Source organism: Lissotriton vulgaris, chromosome 4_1, assembly GCF_964263255.1.
Source record: "Lissotriton vulgaris chromosome 4_1, aLisVul1.2, whole genome shotgun sequence".
NCBI lineage: Eukaryota > Metazoa > Chordata > Amphibia > Caudata > Salamandridae > Lissotriton > Lissotriton vulgaris.
Window position 1 is genome coordinate 202485004 of NC_141691.1, and position 15559 is coordinate 202500562.

At 43.4% G+C, this 15559-nt stretch overlaps 1 protein-coding gene across 2 annotated transcripts in view; it reads right to left on the bottom strand.

Annotated features, from left to right (window-relative positions):
• Positions 1 to 15559, bottom strand: part of STAG2 (STAG2 cohesin complex component) — a 1316830-nt gene that overhangs the window by 1121251 nt on the left and 180020 nt on the right. The gene's annotated exons all lie outside the window — the stretch shown is intronic.

Here is a 15559-nt window from a genome sequence, read left to right on the forward strand (position 1 = left end):
TGGGTGGGATCCTGGAACATGTTTTAATTATCATTTTTGTAAAAATGTGCTCAATGTCATAGAAGGAGCAACAATGCATTATTAAGAAATGTTTATTGGAAATGCATTTAAACACAAAAAACACATTGGACTGATAATTCTGCTAATTACTTGCTATACATAAAAACGTGCAATGATGCATGTGGACATAATTTCACTTAGGAATGTTGATACTGGTATTAAAACACTCCCTTCCACATCATGCAAAGCAGAGTTAAGTATTTCATTCAGATGTGCAGGTCAGTGCAGAGATCCCATCAACTAATTGCTCACTACAATTCTAGTTCAGCAAGGCAGAGGGTGGGTTGAAAAGTAGGATTACATGAAACTTGCCACCCACTCAAACTTTTTTTCCATTCATGAATTAAGTAGAATAGCATGTCTGCATCTGACTGCATTTACAACAAACGAGAATAGGCATGAACAGAAAGGAAACAAATAATTTGGCCAACGAGGCACGAACCTCAAGCGAGACTGTTCTAGAGTCCTAATCAATTATGTCATGCTTTGCTAAAACTTGTACTGATTTTCAGGTAGCGGCTCTAATATTTAGAAAACTAGGCATTTCTAATAGGAGCAGCAGTTGTTGCTTTGCCTCCGAGAAAGGGTAAGGAAAATGCTACTTACCCAGTTATGCATCTGTTCTTCGTATACAGAGCTGTAGAGTCATATGCTATGCATAGATCGCCATCTAGTGTTGGGTCCGGATGTTTGCAATTAGTTTTTGTTCGAAGCAATCTTTCCAGGCATGAGGTAGGTGACTCCTCCTTTTGGTGATAGTGCACATGGGCATCAACTCCATCCTTAGATTATTTTGCCGCAGACGGCGATAATGGAGTTAGTAAGAGTAGTAAAGAGAGATGGCAATGCATATTGTATCTAAGTAAGAGGTTACTGTAATGGGTAAAGGTACCCGGGGAGGCGGGTGGGCGCATACGACTACAGCTCTATATTCCAAGAACAGATGCATACTGGGTAAGTAGCATTTTCCATTCGAGGCATATGAGCTGTAGATCATATGCTATGCATAGACTATGTAGCAGTTATCTCCCAAAGCGGTGGTTAACCTGTAGATGTTGCAGTGGTCTGAAATAGTGTACGTAAAACTGCCTGGCCCACACTAGCTTCCGGTCTTGCTAAAAACATCTACACAATAGTATTTTGTGAATGTGTGTGGTGTAGACCATGTTGCAGCTTTACAGATGTCATCTATGGGTACATTTCCTAAGAATGTCTTAGAAGCCCCCAATTTGCATGTAGAGTGCGCTCTAGGGGGAATTGTTAATGTGAGTTTTGCTTTTGCATAGCATATTTGAATGCACTTAAATATCCACCTTGCAATACCAGATTTTGATATTGGATTGCCTTTATGTGGTGGAGCAAAAGCAACAAAAAGTTGCTTGGTCTTCCCGAAAGGTTTTGTCCTTTCAATGTAGTATACTAATGGTCTTTTGACATCCAAGGTGTGAAGACCACATTCTGCCACAGATTATGGCTGAGGGAAGAAAACCGGTAACTCAATAGATTGGTTAATGTGAAAGGCAGAATTGACTTTAGGTAAAAATTTGGGGTTAGTCCTAAGAACAACTTTGATTTGGTGTATTTGTAAAAATGGTTCTTGCATGGTTAGTGCCTGAAGCTCAGCCACTCTTCTCAGGGATGTGATGGCTATGAGGAAGGCTACCTTCCAAGTGTGAAATTGTAGTTCACATTTGAGAAATGGCTCAAAGGGTGGACCCATTAGTCTTGTAAGAACGATGTTCATATTCCACACTGGAGCAGGAGGAATTCTGGGGGGAATGACAAGTCCTTCCATAATGGTTTTAATAGCAGGCAGGCTAAAGAGAGACAAATGCTTTCTGTTTTGCAGATATTGCAGCAAGATGTAAGTGCATTGATGTGTACGCTAAATTAGAGCACTGTAGATTTAATAGATAACAAATGATGTTTTGTATTGATTTGATTTTTGTCACAGTAAATCAGAAACCGCTTCCGCTTTGCTGCATAGCATGCTCTTGTGGTAGGGCGCCTAGCCTCTTTGATGATATTTATGCAGTCTGGTGGAAGATTAAAATAGCCAAACTCTAGGATGTCAGGTGCCAGATCGCAAGGTTGAGATGACTGGGATCTGGAGGTCTTATTCCTCCATGGTTCTGAGTGAAGAGATTGGGAGTAAGGTGTCGTTTTTGGAGAGGAACTACAAATAACCAACAGGGTTATGAACCAGGGTTGGCAGGCCCATGTGGGAGCAGCTAGGATTAGTGTCAGGGACTATTGTCTGAGCTTCCGAACCACTCATGGAATGAGTGGGAGAGGCGGAAAAGTGTAAGCAAATTTTCCCGACCAGTTCATTCATAGTGCATTGCCTTTGGACAATGGGAGTGGATACCTGGATGCAAAGTTAAGGCATTTTGCGTTTAGGAGGGTGGCAAACAGATCTATCTCTGGGAAGCCCCACATTTGGAAGAATGGGAGGAGAACTTGAGAGTGGAGTTATCATTCGTGGATTTGTTGTCACTGACGACTGAGCAGATCTGAAATCTGGTTGTTCACTCCTGGAAGGTGTTCTGCAAGGAGATACATTTGTGAGGTATGGCCAATCTCTAGCTGTTCTGGGCTGATGTGAGAGCTGGATAGAGTGTGTCCCCCCCCTGTTTTTGTATGTAGTACATTGCCGTCATGTTATCTGTACGAATCAGGACAGCTTTGCATATTAGATTATGTTGAAATGCTTTCAATGCTAGAAACATTGCTAGCAGTTCTGGATGGTTTATGTTTCTGTTGCAGAGTCCACATGCCCGAATGGTACGTTTTTGGAGATGAGCTCCCCAACCAGTGAGCGATGAGTCTGCTGTTAGCACCATCTGTGGAACCAGGTTGAGGAATAGCCGCCCCTTGGAAAGGCTTTGTATGTTCCACCATTACAGAGAGCAATGGGTGAGGCCGTCAACCAACACTAGATCTAATAGCTGACCTTAAGCCTGGTTCCACTGATGTGCCAAGAATTCCAGTAGGGGACGCATTTGAAGTCTTGCTTAAGGAACTATTAAAATGCAAAACGCCATCATTCCTAGCAATTGCATGAACACTCGAGCTGGTAACGAATGTTGAGGCTGAAACTGAGAAATAAGAGTCTGCATGTTGCAGATTCTGAGTGGGTCGTGACACGCTAGAGCGCTTTGTGTGTCTATTGTAGCTCCTAGATACGTGTGTTGTTGGAGATGAGACTTGGTAAGGTTTACAGTGAACCCAAGGCCGTGAAGCAGTTGGACTGTTTTTTGAGTGTGGCCTAGGCAGCTTTGCTGCAATCTGGCTTTTATTAGTCAGTCATCTAAGTAAGGGAAGATGTGAATGTGCGGTCTTAGGGCCTGGGAAAGATTAATACTGGTCCATCACATTTGGCTGGTCACACCCTGGATGTTATACTTACCAATTAATTACCCTCTCATAAGTACTGATCCTCCTTGTCCATTGACATGTTCGGATCCCTATGATTCTGTTTCAGATCACTAGCTGCCTTAGACAGCAATCAGCTGGAGGCACCCAGATGGCCCTTCTAAGACAATGGCACAAAGTCAAGTATGACTCTTTTAGCAAACTATATTCACCCCCAATATTCAATGAACATATGGACAGCATCATGAAGCAAAGGGTTTTTAATGAGAATAGTAGTGACATAATTGACACACTGGCTCCATTAAAACATCGACTTAAGTCTCGGGGGAAAAGTGAAGATTGGTACAACGCCGAGTTACAGATGGAAAAATCCAGATCCAGATGTAAAGTGCTGGAAACGAGCTGGCGCAAATCTCTTTACATAGCGAAAGATCTAACTTTAACTGCCTCTCGCTGCCTATCATAAGAATTTTAAAATAGCACGGAAAAAGCATGTTATACTAAAACTGAACCCGGCAGGAAACTCAAAGAACTATATAAAATCTGTAACGCATTTACTAAACCCTCAGCTTGCACACAACAAATTACCCCCTCTCAGGAACTGTGTGACAACATAGCTGCGCACCTGGAGGATAAATTCAATTTGATCTATAACCAATTTCCTCGAAATCCCTCTCACGCAGAGCCTATTGACTATAGCTCCCAAACAGTTATGGATTTGGCCGCAGGCCTGGTTGGTTTCAAGGGTTTTTAGATTCCTCAGGTGGAAGCAGTGCTTAGTACGGCGAAATCCGGCTCTCGGATGTGTTGACAGTACATAAATAAGCTCTGCTTGCTCCTCTTCTAGCTGCCCCAATGACAGATTCTGAACACCTCTTTAAGCAAAGGTATTCTGCCTTTTGACTGGAAGTCATCTCAAGTACTTCCTATTAAAAAGAAAGATCAATTGCCTGCTGATGTGCTCTCTAATTACCGCCCCATTTCACTCCTCCTGTTGATGAGTAAAATGGTAGAGAGTTATATTAACACTCAGCTAGTGGAATACCTTGACAACCACGCCATTCTTGATCCCTCTCAGTCAGGGTTTAGACCCAACCACTCAACAGAAACAACCCTTATTGGGGTTACGGATCCTATTAAAATTTCTTTGGATGCTAATAAATCAGTGATACTGGTCTTATTGGACCTGACAGCAGCCTTCGACACGCATCAGAAACTGATTTTGCAACTGAGGGAGGCCGGTCTGCAGGGACAGGCACTTAATTGGCTGGTCAGTTTCCTTGGCCAAAGCAACCAGATCAACTTTGGTCCAGTCCGTTCCCAAACCTTGAAACTCACTAAGGGGGTGTCCCAGGGCTCTTGCTTGAGCGCAACTCTGTTTAATATCTATGTGGCCCCCCTTGCCAAGGTTATTAGGGAGTACGGCTTCACTCCTTTTTCTTACATAGACGATACCCAATTGCTCCTGTCCTTTGATAAGAACTCAGAGTCGGTTGATAAGGACTCAGAGTCGGTTGATCAGCGTTTTACTAAGGGGATGTCCGCTATTGCAGAGTGGATGACGAATCACTGTCTGCAACCAAATGAGTCCAAGACAAAAATGTTGTTGTTGTTTTCAAAAAGGAGAATTTCTGGTCTCCTGGGTGGTGCCCTGCAACTTTGGGTTCTGCTCCTACTCCTACCTTGGTGGCAAAAAAACCTGGGAGTACGCTTGGATGTGTTGTTATCCATGAAGGACCAAGTGATGACTACAGCAGGGACTTGTTACCATACACTAAGAGTTTTGCGCAGAGTTTTCCAATGGCTGCCTCTCTGTACGAAGAACCCGGATTCAGGCTTTGATCATTGGCTGCTAAGATTATCGTAATGCACTGCTGGCATCTGCAAATGAGTCCCTACTAACTAAATTGCAGATTGTACAAAATGTGGTGGCTCGCTTGGCCCTAAAAAAAAAAAAACACCTCACCCCTCCTCAGGATCATTGCTACAACAACTTCACTGGCTCTTCATCCACCAGAGAATTAATTTTAAGCTTTGTTGTTTCAACCATAAAGCATTATATGGTGTGACCCTCGGCTATCTGTCAAATAAATTTAAAATCTACTGTCCGAATCGTCATCTTAGATCGAAAGGTAAAGGGTTGCTGGTGGTTCCCCGGTTTAAGAAGTTTGTAACCGGAGGCAAAACCGTTGTACATCTAGCCTCAAAATTGTGGAATACCTTGCCCGAGGAACTACGTAAATGCTCTATTTCAGGAAACTCCTGAAAACAGCATTGTTCAGAGCTTAAACCAGTTTGTCCATGTTTATCTGACTTACCTGCTCCTGTAGTGCGGAGATACCCCTTCGGGGCTAATTCCTCCGCTTTACAAATCTCAATCCAAATACAAAATTAGATGAGCCGCAACTACGGCCAGGCATTTTGTAAAAAACCTGGGTGCAGTAGTTACTCCAAATGGGAGAACTTTGAATTAATAATGTTAGCCGCCCACCACAAATCTGAGGAATTTCCTGTGTACAGGGTGAATGGGAATATGGAAGTAGGTGTCCTTTAGGTCTAAAGTTGACAGAATATCGCCTTACTGAAGGAGTGGAAGCACTTGTTGGTGTGACCATGTGAAAGTGGTCCAACAATGTACAAATGTAGTTCTCTAAGGTCTAGTATAGGCCTGAGAGAGCCGTCCTTTTTGGGAATTAAAAGTACAGGGAATATTCCCTGGTCCCCTGGTATTGTAATGGGCATGGCTATATAGCGTGTTTGTCCAAGAGAGAAAGAACTTCTTCCCTTAGAAGGGTAAGATGCTCTGGTGACATTGCATGTAATCTTGGAAGAATATTTGGGGGGAGTGTCTGTAAGCTCCAGGCAGTAACCATATTGGATAATTTGTAGTATCAACGTGTCGGAGGTGATTGAATTCTAGACAGGTAGGAATTGAGAGAGACGCCCCCGACAGGGGTGGAATGGTCGGGGTAGCATAAGGAAGTCACTGTTTGTTTGGGGGAAAGTGCATGTGGATTTGCCCCTGCCTCTTCCCTTACCATAGTTTCCTCTAAAACCTCCTCTGAAATAATCTCTTGAATAGGGGGAATGGTTGTTGCCAAAGAAAGAGGAGGGATTTTCGGTGGCTACCCTTTTGGAACAACCCTGTAAAATGAGCGGCGAAAGGAACCCCTAGTGGCAGGTAACTAACCCCCCCATGGACTTTGCGACCTCAGTATCTTTTTTTCATTTTTTCCAGCGAGGTATCAACCGCTGGGCCAGAGATGCTCCTTATCCAGTGGTTGGTTGAAGATGGAGGTTTGCACTTCTGTCTTGAAGCTGGATATTCTCAACCAAGCATGCCTGCGTAAGAGTATACTGGTGTTCACTGCATGAGCTGCTGTGTCTGCTGCGTCTAGGGCACACCCGATGGATGTATTAGTAATAAGTTTACCTTCCTGGATAAGGTCAGTAGCCTTCGATTTGTGTTAGTTAGATAAATATTGTATGAGTTTTTCTAACTCATCATAATGAGCCAGGTCAAAATGAGCCAGTAGAGCTTGAGCGTTGGCAATATGCCAATGATTTGCTACCTGTGAAGCTACTCTTTCGCCCGAGGCATCAATAAGCTTAGACTCCTTATCAGGAGGAGAAGACTCACCGGTGGTTTGAGAATTGGCTCTCTTGCGAGCGTTGGAGACTACAAGAGAGTCTAAGGGCAGCTGGTCTCTAATGTAAACCAGGTCGGTGGGTGCAGGTTTATATTTTTGGTCCACCCTAGGTGTATTTATTCTTGCCCGTACTGGATTTTTAAATACCTCATTTGTGTGTTTTAACATGCCTTTTAGCATTGGTAAGGTATGAGTGGCTCTTTGAGAAGAAGTAAGTGTTTCAAAGAGGAAATCCTCTTCTAAAGGCTCTTTATGGAGCTCAACCCTATGATATTGAGCAGCCCTGTTAAGGAGCTCAATGTACCCAATGTTATCGTCCGGTGGGGAGGGTCTGGAGGGATACAAATCAGGGTCATTGTCTGTATGTGGGTCAGTATGGTAATCCTCCCAAGGGTCAGTGTCCTGTGGCCTATCCTGAACTTCGTCCTCATCTCCGTCACCCTGTGGGTCTGGTGAAAGTGACGCTAAGTTTGATAGTGTGATAATAAAATTGGGATCAGTGGGAGAAAGAGGTGGAATGTAAGGAGGAGAAGTGTTAGTACCCACACTTCTTTTTAAGAGGAATATGGTAGTCCTCTGGGAAGTCAATCTTCTGTTTTTTTGGAAGAGTCATGAATATGTCCTGTTTCAGGGTTGATCACATCGCAAGTTTTTTCTGCTTCGGATTTGACGGCGGGGCATCGGTGAGGCTTTTTAGATGGTGTCATTCTTTATTTGCAGGTTTCGGCGTCAAAAGTTTAGGCATTGAAGATTTCAGCAAAGGTTTCGGTGTCGAAGGTTTCAGCTCTGAGCCTTTCGATGTGGAAGGTGGAATCTTCTGCAACAAGGATATTGTAACCAACACATGTTTGGATTTGGGTTTCAGCGCCGAATGTGTTGGGTCGGTGACGGAGTGGGGTCGGCTCGAGCCTGAGCCGGAAGGATTCGCTCTGTGTTTCTGAACCAGGCACTAGGGCGGGACATCGGAAAAGTTTTGTCAGTGCCGACCTGGGCCGAGGGCAGGGGAGGGACCGGAGCCTTTGTTTTATGTTGTTGAGGGGGCAAAGGGGTATCTTTACTCATGGTACTCGGACCCGGAGTAACCTGCTCCTCTTCTTCCATGTCGGAGTCTACTTCGGACAGAGAGATATGTTCTTCCTCCTCTGCTTCTTGAGCTTGATGCTCTGTGTCAGAATCTTCTCCGAAGATGTCCAGTGCAGAGCCACTTTGGTGTTGCATCTCGTGACGTCAAGCCCAACGGTCAGGAAGTGTCTTATTCGATCGAAACGATTTACATGTGTTGCAGTCTTTCTCGTCGTGTTCCAGGGACAAGCAGAGGTTGCACACTTCGTGCAAGTCGGTGTGTGGAAATGTAGCACGACAGCCGGGACATAACATGAAGGGAGTCTTTTCCATCGACTGCTAGTACGGTAGGAGCGGGTAGGCCGGACTTCCTGCCATCAGTTTTCCGATTAAAGTTTTTTCGAGGTGAGACAATACGTTGCGAATAGGGAACAGCGATAGATAATAGGTCGAGGGTAGTGGATTATGCCTCAAGGGGTTCTAAGAAACGGTGTTGAACCGGAGCGCAGCAATACACATCCGAACCAGATGGCGGAAAAAACAATCAAAGGATGGAGTTGATGCCCATGCACACTATCACCGAAAGGAGGAGTCACCTACCTTGTGACTGGAAAGACTTCTTCAAACAAAAACAAAGAGCAAACATCGGGACCCAACACTAGATGGCGATCTATGCATAGCATATGCTCTACAGCTCATATGCCTCGAACATGCGCTTTCTGTTAATCAGTACTAATGCAAGATATGATCCATCTCCCAAAAGACACTTGTCCAGAATGTTAATCCTTTGCCGGTAGTCTAATTCACAAATTTGTATTTCAGTTTTATGTGGTTCTTTAGTTTTAAAGGTAATACTTTACTGCACTTAAAATTTGAAATATGAATGTACCTTGCCACTGGGGCGCATGTAGAGGACTAAAAAATACAAAATGTGCTCAGGTTTGACTACCTGACTCCTAAAGGGGCAGACTTCCCAGCAGGAGGAATGCCTTTAAAATGTAAACTGGCTAACTTTAATTACTAGAATAATGTAAAAATTACTTATGATGGGATTTTTGCAGCAACAGCAGCTAAATGCAATGTATATGGCAAAACTGGAGGCTTGACTTCATTAAGGCATGTCTTTGGGCTAGCCAGTTGCTCTAGATGCTAAATTCAGAACCATGCCCACTTAAAGCAATATAAATATCACATAGGACACTATTTAAATACTCCTACCGATGGATGATCGATTCAGATAACCACAAGCTAATTATTATAGGGAGACCAGACTACATAACTCTGACAGCTGATCAAGTTTCCCGTGACTTTGATTGGATTACTTCGGGGAAAACAGAACTGGGAGTTACAAAGTCTACAGATGTGTTATGACCACTCAATCACTAAGGCAATCCCCTTGCAGTTCTCCCCAAGGAGGCAAGACCCATCAAGGGACATATCCATCATTAATACCTGCACATCAACAGAAAAACAAGTGGACCTCATTTAGGTACAGAGCACTCTCCCAATGGAGGCTGTTGTATCCAAACCTGCTAAGATAACATACTTGGTCATGTCCTGCATGTCATGGCTGTCTGAGGCAAAGAGGCTCGAAAGTCTGCCCAAATATCTAGCAAGATTTCACTGGCTATGTGTAAACAGGTATGCATGTAACAGCCCAATAGGCAGCCCGTATTTACCGATCATCCTCTGGTACTAGTGTACCAGAGCCTGGGTGTTGGGAACCACACTGGATTGCGGGGCCAGAGTCAAAGCACGTACCGGAGTTCGTAAAGGTCTGTTAACTAACAGACTGTTCTAGGGAGGACCTGCAGCCAGTAACCGGACTGGAGGCCCCTGAAAATTCACTGGGCTCACACGTGCACTAGAAAGGACACTGAAAATCCACTGCAAGGCCTCTTTGAAGTTCTCGATCTGCTGTGAGATTAAAACCGGTCAAGAGCTACTGAAGAATCTGTTCCATGATAAGTAAATTTTATAGAGTGCGGATTGCATCTTGACATCCTTGCGGCTTCTCTTTGGAGTCATAGGGGGGGGGTTGGGGGAAGGACGGGCGGGGGATTTGGGGGAGAGATTGGGCAGGATGGGATGGGAGGTGGTCGAAACCCGATTCGCTTTCTTATGCTTGAGCTTGGACTTATCAAACGATAAATAATGGGTGAAGAAACAGTTAAGGGCGCTGCCTTGTGACTGGATCAACACTCGCATCTTGGAACAGGATCTGCACAAAGAGTGCAGCTTCTTTTATTCTGAAACACAGAACTTCACTTCCAGGTCTCTTACTTCTTTTGGGTGCATTGGGGCACACTCATACCACACTTTGGCAAGGTGGGCCTTAGCTCAAGCCATGACTGAGTTTGTGCTCAACATAAGATTCCTGTGCGTCCTGCATTTGTGGCATTGCTTGAAGCCTGTCATTTTCAGGCAGGACACCATTCCCTAACACTTTGATTTTTTCTTTTTTGCAATAATAGTCAGACCTTTAAAATTGGGAGCACAGCTCTGGAGCTGCATCATATTGCGCAGAACGAAACGGATATCAGCACGCAAAGTTGGGACAGGTTCACAATGTCACTTCCAGGCAGTGTGGAGCAAACGCAGAACCACACAACGCCACCTACAAGGGTGCAGGAGCACTGCTAAAAAAAATCTCTAGATCGTGCATGGCACCTTGTGGAGATTTTAAACTGAGAAAGCTGCCATTTGTGATTATAAGTATACAACAAAAACGGACATATTGGCATTTCCAGTTACTCACATTGGCAAAAAGGCTAACATCTGGTTTCTCCCAAATAGAGAGGGCATCAAACACTACTGTTAGGTACATACACATGCTCTTACGAGACATGCTATGTGGTTGGTATGACAAGTTGATTTTCAAACATGGTAGGTGAATCACTTATTTGGAGTTAGAGCCCAACTCCAGTACCAAAACCTTTATTCTCCTTCATAGGTGTCCTAGATCTTTCAGATAATACATGGTCATGGTTTTATTTGTTTGGGTCTAGATGGAGCAGTGTTATGGAGGGCATACCAGATTTTAGAGTTATGCAACTATTCTGAGATAATTATATATGATCGGATGGGTCCGTCTATAAACGAACTACCAAACAATGAATAAATATGTATAGCAGTTAGACTCGCTGTCCTCAAAAGAGGAAACTTGCCTAGCAGTCAGATCAAGGATTTGGCACACAGAAACCAGTCTCGTAGTCGAAGGATGGATTTTGCACTTCTTGTATCAAGAACTGCCATTAGGCATTAATGGCTTGAAATAGTTATTGATGTTTCATACTTGATCTGCAAACCCATATCACTCTATGCTATGAAAGGTATCTATAAATTTTTCATTACATTCAGTTGAGTAAGCATTTAACAAGCAGCAGGTTAAATATATGTCAGAGGATAGCCACAGCGGTCATGCACACCAAACACAACAGTGGGATGGACTAGAGGCTAAAGAACACAGCTTTGGTCTGGAAGTGTTAAAATCACAACTTCAAATAAATAAGCTCTGTGTGATGCAGGACCCTTGGTGTAAGAAATGTTGCTTACTAAATAAGTCAGATTTGTAGCATGCTAATGTAGAAAATGCCCCACCCTTTTTACATTTGCTAAAATCTGCTCTTCCATCGGATGTCCTCTCACTCAGATATGGATCTGTGGAGGCAGAGTGGATCACTAACTTTGGGTAGCTTTGACCTATTCTGCCTTACCATTGGTTCCATCTGCCACTGGTGGGTTGTTGAAAGAAATCAGTGTTGCTTGGTCTCTACCTGAAGGACGTTTGAACACATTGGTATATGTATCTGCCATACATTTTCAACTGAACTGTGGGCAACAATTTCCTTTTTCCTAATCCCTCTATTTTTGGCATGAGGTCTTAAAAGTTTAATACCAAAGAAAGGTAAATCTTGTTGCTTCTGCTGGTCATGGCAAGAGAAATAAGGTGCAGTCATCAACAATATAAAAGCATTTAATGTCTATACCAGGGGCCAAGAGCTTACTTGAGTGACTATTACCATTACTTGGTCATTACTAGTTTTACAATTTATCAGACATATCTCCATGCCATTTATAGAGGTCTGTTAACTGTTCCAATGAGGGTCACAGGGAAAAATTAAGAAGACCGAGTGTGTCATGCTGCTTAGAGACAAAGCAGATTTTAGATAAACTAAACAGTCCATGTGTCGAATTCGCCCTTTGGGTTGATGAGAAATGTATGCAATTATTGAGTACGGAAGCAACAAAGGAATTTGCAGGGGAAATATTTCATCGGGTTGTGATTTCAAGCGATAAGGCTGGGAGAAGAGATGCTTGAAAGAGTGACAAACTCTTGTAATGCCTCTTTGTTGCTCCCTGATAGCAGATGGTCTTAATAGTCTCAGTGCGTTGTAGTAAGCTGGGTAGAAGTGGCCCATATACCGCAGTAGAAGTTGTGGTGGCATGGTTTCAAATAAGTGTTTGCACTTACAGAATAAAGTGTTGATTCGCAGACTTCCATTTACTCTATCTGTGAAACCATTATAGGTTATTTATTAAGCTGATAAAGCAGACAGGATGGGTACAGGTGAAGTTTGAGATCACTCTAGGAGAATAATTTGCTCTATTTTGCCTTTATTACATGGTATGCTTCCATAAGAACTGTTTCTGGAGAAAGACCTGCCCATACAGGATCTTCCTTTCTTTAAGTGTGAGACCAAAAGCCTTGTGACAGACGATTACAGGGTTTGTAGCGCACAGTGTACTATCACTATCCACAGCTGACGACATGAGGAGGGACATGAAAAGTAATCTTTTAGAGAAGACAGAGGCCCGGTATCCATCCCTATGATGGAAATACCATCAACATGATTGAGCTCTATTTCGAATGGAAAGTTTTATATAACAATCTATTGGTACCTCAAAATCAAAGCTTAGGTTAATAGAGGCCAGATCCAAACTGGTAAATAAAACATGACAAAGTCCAATATAGGCTGGCTTTTATGCCCAAAGAGAAAAAGACTAATTGCAATGGTTCCGTTTCCACAACATACCAGTCTACCTCACCAAGTTTCAAAATGGAGGTATCACCCTTTGATGGGGAAGGACCCTTCAGTAAAAACATCTTTTCTTCCCACTAGAGCCCTCAGTCTAGATCCCATCTCTGTATGAAATCCTAAGTTGTGCCAAGAGATACAGGTCACATTCCTTAATCATATTAGCAGCTGCAAAAACACATCACAAACTGCTCATCCTTGCCAAGTGTCTTCCCGCCATATGAGGGACATAAACTAAAACATTCTGTCATTGTGCTCTAAACTAGATGGCCAGTGCCGTGCCCTTTTTAGGTTTTGCCTGCACAGCGCTTGCTAAATGTATTCTATAGAAAAAAGATTACCTTAAAAGGGGATTAGAGCCCGCCCATTACATACATTTACTTACACCTGGCTGTCTCCACGTCTCTCTCGGTTACTGTCTTCCGATTGGTCAGCAGCTCCGCCTGCCTTCCAACTTCCTCCTAGGCTTTAGAGTCTTAGTCCATTCTGTGGAGCTTGGCCTGCTTCCTATTGCCAATGTACTTACACTGGGAGAAGGTACTTTTTTTGTGTTTTTAAATCCATATGTACTCTTACTGAGTGCATGAGTATGGTGTCCACTGTGTACATCTGCAGTAACTCAACAGTTTAGCCCCCGATCCCAAGCCTAGCAGCCCCCCTACTTGTCCCTTTCTCCCCCAGTCCTCTTACACTGCAGCAGCTTGACCTCCTACGCCGCCTTCTCTTAGTCCTTCCACATATTCGTGGAGATCTTGGACCGGGCAGCCCACCCAGCACCTCTGCCCACACAGCTTCCTGATGGACAGGAACCAAAGCCCAGGACCCACAGCAACCCTCACAGGGGAGAACCGCTGAGCGGAGAGCTACAGCACCCAGAGCAGCCCCAAAAACATACCAAACCTCCGCCGCTCTGGACTGTCCTGGCCCCACCACAGCAAGCTGACCGGTATCACCCCACTCCCCAGCGACAACCTGCCGACCAAGTGCTATAAAAGGAAAGCCACACGTGGAATCCTGTGGGGCTATAAATTTCAAAAATCCAGGGCAGACCGCTACTCTAACATCCCTTCCCTGAGGTCTGGTGGGCCATTTTCGGTGGGTAGGCAGATTGCGAATACATTCCCCCAAACCCAACACTAACCATGATGGACAGAAAAACTGCACGAGCACCAGGGGCCTACCGGGACGAGCGAGCTCCTACCCAAGGTTTTTTAAATGCACCTATCCTGGTGTCTAGTGAGTTTTCTGCACCCCGTAAGGTGGTCAGATAATGGGAATTCCTCCCATCGACCCCCAGAGGGGGTGAGAGGGATGGGGAGCTGACATGGCTCAGTGGGATGAGGCCATGCCTTGAAACTGGGTGGTGGTCTAGTAGTGTAGCTAAACAATACTGAGGCACTGAAAAATAACATGCCAAATAAGGTTTGCTGTTTTTTAATTTACAAAATGTAAGTTTAAACAAAATAGTGGCATACAAGTATTCTACCGGAGCTGGCAACAAATAATATAAGTAATAGAAATATCAATAGCCTACACAGCCAGTGTAGCTAGGGACTCCTCTAGAATCACTGACAAGTGAATAAATTAAGGTAATTGTCAAAGGTGACAACGTTGCTGTCTATGCCTGAAAACAGATGACGCAGGATCAACTTGTCATACGGATTGCTCAAACTAAACAGATACTAATAAATCAAATCCAATATAAATAACAAAATGGTCTAAGATAGAACACTAGTACTTTAACCTATTCGGAATCAGAGGGCCTCAACTGAAAATGTATCCTAAAATGTTGAGTTGGTTCCTAAATTATATATTTTGTTTTACGTTTTTTTCGGAACATTTTATTTCAAAGTTGTTGACCGCTCTATCGCTCCTGCATTATTTTACTCGCTTGAGCATCAAGACAGACCTTCCCCAATAAGGCTAGAGTTAGGCTAAAAGTGTGTGTGTGTGTGTGTATATATATATATATATATATATATATATATATATATATATATATATATATATATATATATATATATATATATATATATACATAAAAATAACCTACACATCCACTCGCTCTCACGGAAGTAGAAAAAAAAAAAGTAACCATATTCTATAAAAAGTACACCACGTCAAAAGTTAACACACTACTCTGAGTACTTGCCAACCTAAAATACATTTTAAATGGCTTTTTCCCTCGGGCTTATGTAAATTCCATGAACTCTGTGCTGTAAAGTGTTGCGAATGTTATATGCTGTACCTGTACTGTAGTGCAGCAGCAGTTTGTCCCATACTTCATATCGAAAAAGCCCGAGGGAAGCAACACTTAAAGTAAAAGAAGTATGAATTAAGCTCAGTCCAACAAAATGAGAACCTGAAGGTACA